At 43.5% G+C, this 14,601-nt stretch overlaps 2 long non-coding RNA genes across 4 annotated transcripts in view; one reads left to right on the forward strand and one right to left on the reverse strand.

Moving 5' to 3' along the window:
- LOC310845410 overlaps positions 1 to 14,601 on the forward strand; it is a 722,498-nt gene that overhangs the window by 56,933 nt on the left and 650,964 nt on the right. The window lies entirely within an intron of this gene.
- The window catches only part of LOC310845449, a 36,869-nt gene that overhangs the window by 15,843 nt on the left and 6,425 nt on the right, over positions 1 to 14,601 (reverse strand). The window contains exon 1 of one of the 3 annotated variants that reach the window (XR_014564750.1): positions 11,260 to 11,364. The exons of 1 other annotated variant lie outside the window; for it this stretch is intronic. This is a non-coding gene — a long non-coding RNA (uncharacterized lncRNA). Of the gene's footprint in view, positions 1 to 11,259; positions 11,365 to 14,601 lie in introns of those variants that run through there. One more of the 3 variants, XR_014564751.1, reaches the window with a different exon arrangement.

Here is a 14,601-nt window from a genome sequence, read left to right on the forward strand (position 1 = left end):
CTCAAAGAGATACTCCTTGTTGCCCTGTCCCAGCTAGGGCCCCTATGCTTCTGAAAGATTTGATGCCTGATGACTGAGGAACAGGCATCAGAAAAATTTGGGGGTGGTTATTCCTTTGAGGCCTCCTCTCTCTGATTGCAAGCAGTTTGGGCCAAATCAAAAGCATTCAAAAGGACTACATTGGCTTGCTTCAGACCCCCCCTTTTTTTCAGATACTCCGCTCCTAACCGGGTTTCAAAATTCCTTCCACTCTCCAGACACTTCAGGTTGTGACCTAGGTGAGGTCGCCCTACTAGGAACTGCACAACCCTGCACTCGCTTGGCCAAAGGGATGCTAAACCCTGACCGCTCATTCACAATTCAGTCACCGGAGTATCTGACACACAACACACAACACAAAAACACCAACACCAATTCCCTCTGCCCCATTTCCTTCTTCCTAATACCTTAACGTGGGTGGTTATCAGGGGACAATCCTTTTCCCCTTAATGCCACTGGCCACGTTGGAGATGTGATCAGGATCTCCCTTCTCCTTAAAATAAGGAGGCTTCCTATGTCCTCAGGGCCCTTTGCCATGTACTCACCCCAGCCGGCTGGTTCCTCCTGCCCTGTCAACCTCGGTCCTTCAATCCGTTGTCTCCTCTCACAGGATCCAGCAGAAGGGTCAAATTGGCTTCGCCCTCCTCCGAAGAAAAACCTCAGTGGCGCCAGGAAAGCGGCCTATTGGCTCTTCCCCTGCGTCCTGCCTAGAAAAGGACAAGGGAGCTGCCTTCTGGTCTTTTTGAGGACTTAAGGTCCTTGATCCGAGTCACCTGTGGCACCAGAAATGTTAGAGACTTCAGAATCTAGACCAGAATGGAAAAATCCAGGCAGCAATATTTTTAAAACACAAGTTTTATTGACTTTGGTTTAATTTGTCAGACAAATAAAGCAAAGGGGTGCATTCAGGAAAAATGAGAGAATGCCCCCCGTCAGTCAGATGCAGACAACTTTTATACCTTTTGGCAAAAGCACAGTTCAGCCCTTGACCCACCCCTTACACATTCCTCTTTATACATATTCATTAAAAGCTCTACCAATTAAAGAATTGATGGTGGCCTTTCGGTTCCAAGTTGCATTATCCACTAGGTGGCGCTGCGAGTTTAAAATCTTTCTGACCTATTTACTGGTTTCCCGTAAATGCTCCTTGACCCCCGCCTCTTTCTGTGGTTTTTAACAGGTTGCTCGGTTTAGAACTTTGTGGTGGGCTAAACATCCTGAGCAAACGGACAGTTTCTCAGAAAGAGCTCAACCACTAGCAAAATCCCCTGGCCGCATCCTCTTGCAAAGAGCAGGGGCAAGCAGGGGAGAGAGAAATGTCTTTTTAGCTTTTAGTTTGCTTTCTAAGATGGCTTTCAGCTTATAAAATGGCTCCAGCCTGGCTCTCCAAAGAGGACCCAGGTGGACCCTTGGTCCTCACTCCTTCAGTATATCTGTAGAACCAAATGACATTGGCAACACTGCTGGGTAGATTCACCACCATATTTACTCAGATAATGGTAGATTGTGACATGGGAATTTCATGTGATATTATTTCTCCTAATATATTTGTTTTTATATAAAGTTTTGACTAATGTATACTTTGGGCATACCAGCCAAAGCTGGGCAAAGATATCTTTGGTATCACACTGTGCCATGTTTGCTAGGTACTTGAAGCATAAAATTGCTCACATTTGTAATGACCCGGATGCCATGGTTGATGCGTTTCAGTCAGTGGAGATGTCTAGGGCATTGTTTGGCTCTACCTTGTTGCATGATTTTCAGTTATTAAGGCCATAAGCCCCTTTGCCAAGTCTAGCCAGCCATTTGTTTGCTTCCCTCTTGCTCCTCTTTGCTTTTTCTTTTTTCTTCATCTAGCAGCAGTGCTGGCCCTCTTGGAGGTGGAGTGAAGCAACACCAGCCGATTTCTGGCAAAATCTCTTGGGATTTCAGGAGATCTCACTGGAAATTGACATTGATGCTGGCACCGCTCATTGCTGCACATTTGGCATGAAGGGACCCTTCATAACCTGGCTTCTATACAAAAAGAGTAGAACTGGCCCATCTGTGTGTGTTTGTTTGTTTCCCCTGTTTATACAGCAAAGAAGAACAGTTCTCATGATATGGTGGGGCCTCATAATGGCGATGCTGTAAATAGTGGTGTGTCTTCGTTTCTCTACCCAGTTTGTTGTTATTTCATTTCCCATTCATTTAAATAGCTTTATTTTACTAGTTCATTCATTTTCCTATTGATATATATATGGAAAATCCCATCAGTCTTCTGCTGCATGCACTGACTTTCCCCAGGCCATCAGACCTGAAAACTTTCAGATGGGTAAGACAAGGGTCATACATTTTATAGGCAATTGAAAAGGGTTTGCTCTTATGACATTCAGTTACTTGCAACAGGAGAACCCAGCTGCATTTATCCTGCTTATAAGTGGAATTTTTGATCCTACTGGCATGAAATCTTTAGGTGTACTTCCACACAAAGCCTCTAACACCAGATCTGCTAGATTTCAGATAGTTAGGGCACAGGGATACCATTTTATAGGTAATTAAGGAAGGTGTACAGACACAACCTAAATGCTTTTGTTGTTGTTGTTTAGTTGTTTAGTCGTGTCCAACTCTTCGTGACCCCATGGACCAGAGCACGCCAGGCACTTTTGTCTTTCACTGCCTCCCGCAGTTTGGTCAAACTCATGCTGGTAGCTTCGAGAACACTATCCAACCATCTCACCCTCTGTTGTCCCCTTCTCCTTGTGCCCTCCATCTTTCCCCACATCAGGGTCTTTTCCAGGGAGTCTTCTCTTCTCATGAGGTGGCCAAAGTACTGGAGTCTCAGCTTCAGGATCTGTCCTTCCAGTGAGCACTCAGGGCTGATTTCCTTAAGAATGGATACGTTTGACCTTCTTGCAGTCCATGGGACTCTCAAGAGTCTCCTCCAGCACCATAATTCAAAAGCATCAATTCTTCGGCGATCAGCCTTCTTTATGGTTCAGCTCTCACTTCCATACATCACTACTGGGAAAACCATAGCTTTAGCTATACAGACCTTTGATGGCAAGGTGATATCTCTGCTTTTTAAGATGCTGTCTAGGATTGTCATTGCTTTTCTCCCAAGCAGCAGGCATCTTTTCCTGTACTAAATAGAGATTCCAGCTTTCTGAATTTCACAGTGCCAGGCCTCCTGCTTTCCCCATACAAAGAGTTCTACCTCATTTATTCCATGCATAACAATTACCACTTTTGAAAGTGGTTAAAAACAAACGAAAGAAGGAATAATTGTTTTCCATTCTAATTCATTCAAATGAATGTGCATCCTTGTGATAAGGTTCAAAAAGTTGACCTTGTTAGTTCTGTAACATGTAAAAATGTCATACACACAAGCATAACGGGAGCATGGACCCAGCTGTCTTTTGTCACTGTTGCAAGGCTGTTTTTGATCTTTGTGATTTGCTTTCTATTGTTTTAGCGAGGGCTCAAATGGGAATTTTTTGAAAGGATTCTAATAGATCAGCGCAAGACAGAGCCAGCTATTTCCCCACTGCTTTAATGCCTCTGTGAACCGCTAAGGCTCAAAGAAACAGAAAGGGAAATTATTTTGGAGGAAAGAAAGAAAATTGCAGGGGGAATTGGGATGGCACTGGGATAAGCAACTCTTACTCTTAACTTTTGGTAATAGCTAGAATTACGCAAAACTGAAGAAACCCTCAGAGCTCAGATTTCAGTTCAAAAGGTCTCCAACTGCTTATAAAGTCTATGAATAGATGGTCTGGAGGAGGGAGGAGGAAAAGGTAGAGGATGGGTGGCCATTTTGACATGAAAAGACTAAAAAGCCATACCACTCAGGTCTCCAAAGATGCCTTCCAATTGATCATAAATACAGCTTGATGAAAAGAATATGAATTGTGTAATTTTTCACCAGCTCACTATGTCTACAGCCTCAGTTTAAGTGTACGGTTGTAATTTTAATTTCCATAGCTCTTGACATTATGTTGTTCTCAGGGAAAAAAAGAGATAGATGTGCATACCACATCTAAATAAATAATTGAGTACTTTAATGCAAATGCTTGCTTTGAAGCTTTGTTTTAACGCTTTTTATAAAGCTGAGCTGAAGGGAAATTTCCTTTGACATGTAGCAAGAAAGAAATAACCCTGGATGTGATTTCTCTAATGAATGCTACCAATGAGAGAACTCATAAATAATATTGTGTCCCCAAAGGCTTAGTTCAGGAGGTCTTTAAGCAAAGGAGCAATTAATTACTTTAGTGGGATTAAGCACATGTTTAAATTTAGGTATGTGTTTAAATACTTAGCAGCACAGGGAATTTGATGAATGAAAAACGATCACCGAAATCAATGAAAGTTTTGCAGGCAAGGGTTTTAATAAAATCCTAGAATTGTAGAGTTGGAAAATACCCAAAGGATCATCTAGTCCAACCCCATGCAATTCATTTCTTCAATGGATTAAGTTTTATTAAGGATCACAACAATTTCTTGATTGCCAAACCCAGCAGTTTAAACGGTCATTGTCTGTTGATGATTCAGGGCATTGATGGAAGCATAGGAAGCTGCTTAAGTCCAAGACCGGCCATTGGGACTTCTCTCTGTTGTCTATTTACTGATTGGCAGCCTTTTCCCCGGGTTTCAGACAAGGGGCATTTCCAACTCTACCTGGAGACTGAAACGGGGAACATTTGCATGCCAAGCCATACCCCCCCCCATTCCTCAGATGAAAATAGGGACATTTCTCACTGTCCCTCAACTGACTCTCTCCAACCCCCCATTCTTTGTCTCCCGCACACAGAGCATTTCCTGTTAGAAGAAAAATGAGTGCTGCCACCACCTTCCTGCCCAGAGCAGCCCTGCCCTCTGCCTGCCCCTCAGAGTCTGCATGTCACATGGGGCACAGCCTCTCCTCCTCACTTGCTCTCCAGCAGCCCCTATGAGCTGCCCAGGGGAGGAGGCTGGCAGCGGCACCCATGGAGAGGCAATGAGGTGCTTCTTCACAGCTGCCGTAGCTTGGCACAAGCACCAGCTCACCCTCCTCTTTGAGCATGGCGGTGCTTGTGAGGGGAAAAGGGACATTCCAGGATCAAATCTGAAGCCTGGGTGGCTTTCATAAATCTTGGACTGACCCTAGAAAATCAGGACACTTTGGAGGGTATGTTAAGCAGATGTTCTACCGCTGAGCTACAACCCTTCCTCAAAGGTAAGCCAGGATCCAAAGAACCTCCAAGTAGTTCCACGAACACAAGGCAGCTTTAACCTTTGATTTCACAAAGAGTAGCCCCATCCGCCAATGCCACATGCCAAACTGCTTTTGAATCTAAGGCAGAATGCAAAAGCAATTTGTGGTGGGGCAGGAGTGGGGGTACTATTCAAAGTCCTCCCCATCCCACAATCTCAATATGTATGCCCAAGCTGCTAGACACACTTTGAGTATCTCTTTGGAGCCCATCAAATGCTGTATCACTTCCACTATTAAAGCTAGAATTCACCCTAAGCTTGAGAAGCAAAACAAAGCTCTCTGGCTTTCCAGGCAACCATATTCTGTTTTTGTTTTGTTTTAAGTATGACAGACACTTTCAAATCAGAGAAAAGCATAAATATATCCTAAAGCGCTCTCTAATGCTGTTAGTTTCCAAGCTGTTTATTATTACTGCTTTTGTTTAAATCAGAGTAATAAAATGTAAAACCATGGATTAAATATGATTTGCAATAAGCTTGTATCATTTTTTATTTATTTTTTTAAAAAAAGACCTGGAAAGGTTCTGCTGAATTAACATTTAACGGCAAAATAATATAACTGCAAAGAACCTATAAAATCTCAGTAGGGTAAGTTGGAATCCATTTCTGTCCCTGAATAATCTAATATTATTTGGAAATACTTGTCCCTAGTGGGAATATTTCAATGATACTTCTTGACATATTAATAAAATGGTCTCTCTTAATTTTTTATATTTAAAATCATATATTTCTAGCAAATTTAAAAATGAATGTAAAAACAGGCATTACCCACATCATTCAAGTTGAAGAAGTAGTCTGATGAAAATCTAATTAAGGATATTACTGGGGGAAAGGGGGGGGGGTGGATACAACAGCCGCCAAACTGGTTCCTCAGAGATGAGGATATTAACTAGATGCAGATATAGATGAGAGAAAGAAGAATCTATAACCCTCCTTCCTGTGTCAACCGCTTGTAGGGGATCCACACAATCAAATGAGAAGATGGGCTGTGCTGCCGTCCACACTCAGGAGGTCACACAGCTTCCTTGCCTCCCCTGCCCGCCCCCCCCCCCGCCAAACATCCATGCACTGAGTGTGGATGTCTGCAGAGGAAAAGCCTGTATGTTCCTCAGATGCTAGAACTAGTGCACTGCTGAAAATGTATTTTCACCTTGCGGACCTTCCCACCACCTTGTCTCTCCCACTCACCCTACCAGGAAGCAGCCCACCTGCCAGGAAATGACCATAACAGCTCCTTTCCATCCGGGGAGCTACTTCTGGAGCAAACCAAACAGAGGCACACGATAACCAGGCTCTCTGAATTCCCTCAGTTAAAGTCTGGGAGCAGACATCACAAAGCACCTCTCTCCCCTTTTCATATCAGGAAGCATGGGCAGCTGGGGAGGCCCCAGAACTCTGAAGAAATGTATCATAATGTTGGGAAACGCCAAGGCCGATGCCTCTCCCCCAACGCAGCACTGCCCGGGATGATACATCCCTCCTGTGTCCCATTGAGCTGATGTGGCCCATATCCAAGGACATGAGCACACAGTCCAAACAGAAGCTGAGGTGCGACAGCTAAGCCTAATTTATTATGTAGAAAATCAAACTTAACAGAGCGAAGAAAACATGGCTCCTCTCTTACTTCCTTGGGGAGAAGGGAAAAGCAATACAGAATGGAACGGAACAGTGTATCTAAACTTCCGTTCCCATGACATCCAACACTGTGGAATGTAAACACAAGACGCGTAACATGTAACAATCACACATCTGCAGCACGGAGGAATGAAATTCCCAACACAGAGGGAAAACTACACAGACCACCACTGGCCACTTTGCAACAATAAGACCACACCTTCCAAAATTCTAAAGTGTGGGGAAACAGGTGGGGGAAGAAAACCTCTGAGAAAACAGAGAACATGTTTTGACACAGCACCAGCTGGATCCCTGATTGTGTATGGTCCCATCTCCTGTGGAAACCTATACGCACTTTTGGCAGCTATGACATTGGGTTGGGCCATTAGGTATCAGTTACCCTGATAAAGGGGTCCAGGAAAGGTTTGCTTTGTCTGAAATTCCAGATAGGGACCATGGGCCATAGCAGCTTCCCAAGTGGTGGCCCTGTTGGAAATGTCCCGCTTGATGTATGTTGATGGGTAACCTGTTACTTAAGGCTGATCAAGCAGCAGGTGGGTTGCTTGATATCTGATACATACCCAATACCTTCGCCAAAACCAGCTCACATCTGTAATCAATAAAGCTGTGGCCTGTTTTAACCCAATTCTGATGTCCTATGTCTTATTTTTACCCTGGACTGACCCCTGGTGGGGCACATACTTTCCATGCCTGGGCATGCAGGCCTACCCCATAAACACCCATGCATAATTTGTGAACATGGGGGAATGGGGAACTATGCAACCTTGGGGTCAGCAATGCGGCCCTGTTGCCCCTTCAGCTCACGTGGACCCCCTTTTCACATGATTAATCAGTGAAAGAGGCTAATGTGATATTCTAACATTACCCTTTTTATGTGAAAAATGTTAGCTTTCAACTCTCCCTGTCTTCCACATTTTCAACATCCTATAGAAAGGAAGTTGTCTGCTTCTCATTAGGTCAATATTTAATTACAATAAACAGGTTGGTCTGGTTGCTTTTTAAATACAAAGTTAATCTATATTTCTATCCAAATGGAAATTTCCTCCATGTTGTTCACTCAGCGGCATAGCTTAGCCTCAGTTTTTATTGCTCTTTAAGTATAGATGGAAAGCAGGGTAGCTAACAGTTTAAAGAAGAGAAACAAAAGCAGAACTCTGATGCTAAGCAGACCTGATAGCTAAATCAAGCTAGATTATTGATCTTGAAGCTGCTTATCCTGGTTTTTTTTTTGGGGGGGTGCCATTGGCTTCAGAGATACCAAAGTCACTGCCAATGCAGACATGACTTTAATTGCATAGTGGGCAAATCTCTAAGAGGTCTAGTAAAGTAGAAAAGAACATATTATTTTCATTTGTCCATTGTACAACCAGCTAAGCAAACACGTTCTATCCCCTTTTTTGGGGTACTCTAATATCATGGCACAATGAAAATACACATTCTATCTGTCTTACATTAACCCGGAAGTAACTGCAAGGGTGGCTGAATTTTTATCAATAGTATCTCTTAGAGTGGTGAATGGCACTATTTAGTGGGAAGATACTCCAATGAAAATTCTCATTATTGCCTATTTTTACATGGCTGTTTATTTGTATATATTTTAAGATTTTATATATGGATGTTTTATGATGGCCTATATTTGTAATGAGACGGTGGTGCTGTGGTCTAAACCACAGAGCCTAGGGCTTGTCGATCAGAAGGTTGGTAGTTTGAATCCCTGTGACGGGGTGAGCTCCCGTTGCTTGCTCCCAGCTCTTGCCAACCTAGCAGTTTGAAAGCTCGTCAAAGTGCAAGTAGATAAATAGGTACCACTTCAGCAGGAAGGTAAACGGCATTTCCGTGAGCTGCTCTGGTTTGCCAGAAGCGGCTTAGTCATGCTGGCCACATGACCCGGAAGCTCCCTCAGCCAATAAAGCAAGATGAGCGCCACAACCCCAGAGTCGTCCGTGACTGGACCTAACGGTCAGGGGTCCCCTTTACCCCCTATATTTGTAATGCCTAATAAAGGTTTGGAGAAGTAAGTAAGACATAGAATCAATAAATAATATCATTAAAGCAAAACAAAAACCCCAATAACACAAAACCAGCAATATAAAAGCATAAAAACAGGAATTCAGGGCAACACATGGTTCCTGCTTCACATATAGCCAATGGAGGAGCATACTACAAATACAGGGACAATAGTGGAAAATGCCTGTTTTGGCGTCACTGTCCTATGCTTTATTTTATTTTATTTCATAACATAAATTTCATAGCATTTATATACCACTTGATTTTTCTTATAAAATCCCCCCACAAACTGGTTATTATATTTTATGATATGCTGTAGAGTAGAGTACCGCAAGTATAATTTCCATTCTTTGCAGTTATGCAGTCTAGGGGAGAAAATCCATTGATGCCCAAATCACAGTTAAACCTTCTTTCCCTATGCACAACTGTCCTGATGAGAAACACCCACACCCCGCAGCTGTAATTAAATGAAGAAAAAAACCACATAGCCCCAAGCTGCACATTTAACGTAATGTATGGTTTGACCCTATGACACAATACTTGTATTTTTAGGCATTACTCATCCTCCCTCTCTTGCATGCAGCTCTCCAGCTGCGGAAGGGAGTTCTCAGAGGGCTCTAATTAGCCCTCCCTCCTTAACCTCCCCACTGGCCCTCAGTTCATGTTCTCTCTTTTTTTTTTTAATAAATTTTTTTATTAATTTTCCAATTTTAACAACGAAACCACACCAAACAATGCAAACAACAACAAACACAGACACATACACACATTTTGCTTTCTTAACCTCATTTTCATAAGCCTCTTTTCTCGGACTTCCCCATACCTTCCCCTTTTTGCATCCTAGTTTCAAAATTTTTCAGCAACCCTTTTAGCCAATTATAATTTAACTTATTCTCCTTTCAATTACCCTTTAAATCAAAAGATATATATAGCTGTAATTATACATCTTCCTTTCCCTTAACACTTTAACACTCCTCAATTTTATAGCAATTTTTAAGATATGCTTTAAACTTCTTCCAATCTTCCTCCACAGTCTCTTTCTCTTGGTCACGGATTCTGCCGGTCATTTCTGCCAATCACAAGTTCATGTTCTCTCTCTCTCTCTCTCTCTCTCTCTCTCTCTCTCTCTCTCTCCTCACACTTGCATTGTCCTGGGTGCACTACAATGTTTTTAGCTATTACCTCACGCGAAAATCCATTAGCCCACTTTTCACTTGGCACCTGGTGCACATGTGATTCTTGCAACAAGCAGAGGGCCCTGAAGATGGATAGATACCTCTGTAAGGCATGGGATAGCTTTATGCTCACTGCAGTGGCTCGGTGCTAGGAATGCGTGAGGAGTTCAATTTCTGTGAATACTGATGCAAACTGACCTGATCTGACCTCCCGGACAAATGTGTGGAGCAGAATGTAATTATCCTTTCGATTTTGTGATATGGTTCATGGCTCAGTAATGAACCAAAATGCACTGAAATGCATGTTAAAGATAAGATGTGTTTAGAAATGTGTACATTGAGATAAACATAAATATTTAAATGTGGGTTTGTGATAAACATGAAATTTCATGTGGATCTTTTCAAAAAGAAACTAGGAGGAATGGACATATGGATAACAATTGACCTGGAATACCAATCCCATCTCTATTCTGTGAATCTTCCCCTTCTTTTGTGTTTGCAAAAGGCACTGCTGTCACTTTAGTTTATTTATATAAATTGTTTTCTAGAAGTGCAACAGTTGGATGAAGCAGGATCATTTGCACAGTGCTTTAATTTTGTGTGCCTTGGCTCCTGCAAATGCTCCAATAAGTAGAGAGAGATTTCAGCAGGAGCTGATTCAAACAGTATTGATTAACGTCCGCTTTGCTGTTCTCTGAGGTATTCTAGTGATTTCCCGGAACTGGATTTAAGGTTCTAGATTCAATTCCTCACTTGGTCAGAAAGCATAAGGGGAAGAGCTAAAGATGGTGACAAGATTTTCTGGGCCCTGTATGCTATATATCAGACATGTTCAACCAGTCAACCGCAATTGACAGGTAGATCCCTGGGGTAATCCAGGTCGATTGCGGATGCTCTTGGTCAATTGTGTTAATGAATAATGAATGTCACAACTCCCCGCCCAGGCGTTTGGTCTGTTTGCTGCCACAGCAGCAAGCACTAGTAAATGCAACACATTTGAGTGGAAGCGTAGGTAAAGAACCCCACCCCAAAAAGCTCAGTAACTCTGGGCAACCTTCCCCCACTTCCATCCACCCACCCACCCACCCACCCACCCACCCACCCATGCTTTTACTAGGAGTACATCGCAGTCTCTTGGGAGTTGGATGTTCCTGCTATATATTGATCTCACCTTTCTGCAATCTATCAGCAAAAACTTCTGCTGATGTCCATATAAGAATAGCTCACCTGTGTGGAGGAGCTGCAGCAATAGCCTCCCTCCAGTGTCATCAGCAGGGCAGGGTGAGGAGTGAGATTGTGATGATTCTGTCATGGCGATGAAATCACAAACTTCATTTGCATTTGCTAGCTTTCCGCCATGCTAATGGTGGCAGTAGGCTGGGCCTAAGGTTGTCAACTTTTTATTTCAAGGAGGAGCGAGGCTAGACAAGCATGACAGAATTTGATTATGAGGACCTGGTATCCTGTGGTTGCAACTGAATGAACTGGTATGAAGGGTAGGGCTAGGATAGAATTTTTTAGATCATGGCATACCCTTCAAGACTTCACAGACAAAATAGGCATACCTTTGAAACATCTCAGTTCTTGTACAGTTGGCGAGCATCCCTGGGTATAGCTTGCTGAAGGATCTGCCTTGCAACAGACTATCAGTGGTTCAAAAGGTATCTCTGGAACTGCATGTTATAAAGTGGCAAGCTGTGCCCCGCAAGGTGCCTTAGCATTCATATGTATGTGCCTGGAGGCAAAATACACACTACAATGAGATTTAACTTCTAGGGTCTCTTAGGGGGTGGGTGTGCGCGAATCCTCCTGAAGAATGACCCTTCTAGAAACTAACACCAATGTTTTCTAACATCCCCAAAGGGCAGAAATGGGGGTAGTGACCCACCAGAAATAAGAAGGGTTGGAGTGTGTGAAATGCAACTGGTAGTATGGGTGGAGGTTAGTATAAGGTGGAGTTTACTACATTTTCAGGCCCCAGTATTGGTTGGCAGACAAAATACAGTATTATAGACAGCAAAATACCAGCTGGTACTGGGGAAAGGACATAGCTCAATGGTAGAGCATCTGATAAGAGCTGTTCAACAGTGGAATGGACTTCCTCAGAAGGTTGTGGATTCTGCTTCACTGGAGGTTTTTAAGCAGAGGTGGATGACCGTCTGTCACATATAATCTAGTTGAGATTCCTGCATTGCAGGGGGTTGCACTAGATGGTCCTTGGAGTCGACCTCCAACTTTACAGTTTTGTGCTTCTATGCATGCAGGTCCCAGATTCCATCCCCAGAGCTGGAATAGTTCCCTGTCTGAAACCCTGCCAGTCAGTAGTGTTAACTTGGATGCATCATCTGTCTGATTTGGTTGAAGGCAGCTTCTTATGATCCTACCAAGGGGATGTGCTGAGAGACAGAGAAAGCCAATGCAACAAACATAGCTGCAGCTGGAACCAGATGGATGCCATCCCAGCATATTCTGTTATGTGCAAGCTATAAGGCATTGGCAGGCGCTCATGGAGACTGGAGCTGGGACAGTTGTACCCTTTCCCTTGTCCTTTTGGTGGTCATTGATCAATATCAGAGTACATGTTTTGCATGTAGTTCAACCCTCAACATATTTAATACCTGACGCTCTGTAAGGCACTTCCAAACAAAGCAGGCCCTAGTGGGTTGCATGACTTTAAGCACAGGTATTTTTTACTGGGCTTACAAATGATACATTTAAGAGATCCCTCCATGCTCTTCAAATTCCTTACTTTTGGCTGAGAAGCTACAGAAACCCTTTGGCCACAATGGGACTACTTCAGAAAAATTGGTTGAATGGTCATACTTTAAAGGATGCCTTTATCTTAAATATTAGAACCATGGACTTTATAAGAGTTCTTTATTGAGAGAATATATACATGCAACCAAGGACACATGCAACCAAATGTCTTCTGCCCCTACCCCAATTTAAAGCTGGTGCAGCATGAATAATCTCTCCAATAGCAGAGGATCCATCCATGCCATCTCCAGCTCCATGGCTCACTGTGAGGAGACAGCTTGCTTTGTTTGTGTGTTGTCCAGTCCCAATGGATGGTTGCTTGATTCCATGCACATGTGAGCTGGCCCTTTAGTTCACCATCTCACCATCTGGCAAACTGAAACTATATTTTTTTGGAGAAGAGATAGATGCCCCTGGGATGAAGTCAGCATTTTGCATTGGATAGCCTTGCCACCAAGGAAACCTCAATGGATCTCAGAACACCATTCCATGCCAACATCTTTTAATAGTGCCTGTCAAAAACTTTATGATCTTAATCAGATGCCATCCTTCAAGTCCTCCTTAGATGGGAGGTGAAAAGAGGTCCTTCTCAGTTGTGATGCCCTGTCTATGGAATGCCCTCCCTAGGGAGGCTCCCCTTTGTCCCCAGGCAAATATATTTGTATGCGCTTGGGTTCTTCCAGTATGTCGTTGAAGGTGGCTTTAACTGATGGTTTTATCTCTCTGCTGTGTTTCTGTGGTTGCGTGTCAAGGTCCCCAAGCCACCCCCCCAAATAACTCACAACGCACACTTAATTTTTGTTTAAGGTTTTTGGCATAATTTTGGCCACAACTTTATTTAAATACAAAACCGTGAGTGGTTGTTTAGGCATTGTCCTCCTGCCTGGGGACAGAACTGACTTATGGGCACCACCAAAAGACAGTGCGGGGGAAAGCAAGTCGGGGAGAAATGGAGCTGAGTCACAGACCCTCAATTCTCATCCGCATGCTCCCCAAAGGCTTGCCGGCCCTAGTCCCATTCCAGGGATTGGACGAAAAGATGGCAAGCCCCAGGATTCCTTTAATGGAATTCCCTTTCCGCAGCAACCATGGAGGGGCAGGCCCAGCCTATCCTAACCCCTCCTCCACCAATTTATAACCAATGCCTAACCACAACCTTACAAGTTGTGACGATTTGCTACGCAGTAGGCAAAAACCAAATGGCCCAGCCAATCAGCCAGATGGACAAAATTCCTACCAGGCCCCTGCCCCAACGGCAGACGACCCCATGACAGGCATAGCAAGGTCAATGCAACAACCCCTTACTCAAGGGCGGGTGGGCGGGTGATCCGTTGCACGCAGCAAAGTGAAATCTCCAGGCTGCGTGCAGAGTATTTAAACATTTTACCCCTCCCACCAAAATTGCAACATATCTTTTACCCCAGCAACCCAGGGAACCAATCACTGCCCCAGGCCATCTTTAGAGACCCTGCCTGGTAACAGAGGGGTGGCTCAGCAGACCCCACCACAACACGTGCTCTCCATGAAGGAGAACACGCTTTCTCCTAATTTTATTGTACTTGATAAGTTTTTTGTAAGTTGCACCTGAATTTTTTATAGACAGAAGGGCAGGATATAAATATTTTAGATAAATAAATAAAAACATGATACCCACTGCAGGAAGAAAGAAATGTGGTACAGGCTTGCTATTCCAAGCCCTTTCACTGGGAATTATTCCTCCATTGCTTCTTATGTCTTTTTCATTTAGTTTCTGTGC

This window comes from Podarcis gaigeae (assembly GCF_964106915.1).
Source record: "Podarcis gaigeae genome assembly, chromosome: 5".
Lineage (NCBI taxonomy): Eukaryota > Metazoa > Chordata > Lepidosauria > Squamata > Lacertidae > Podarcis > Podarcis gaigeae.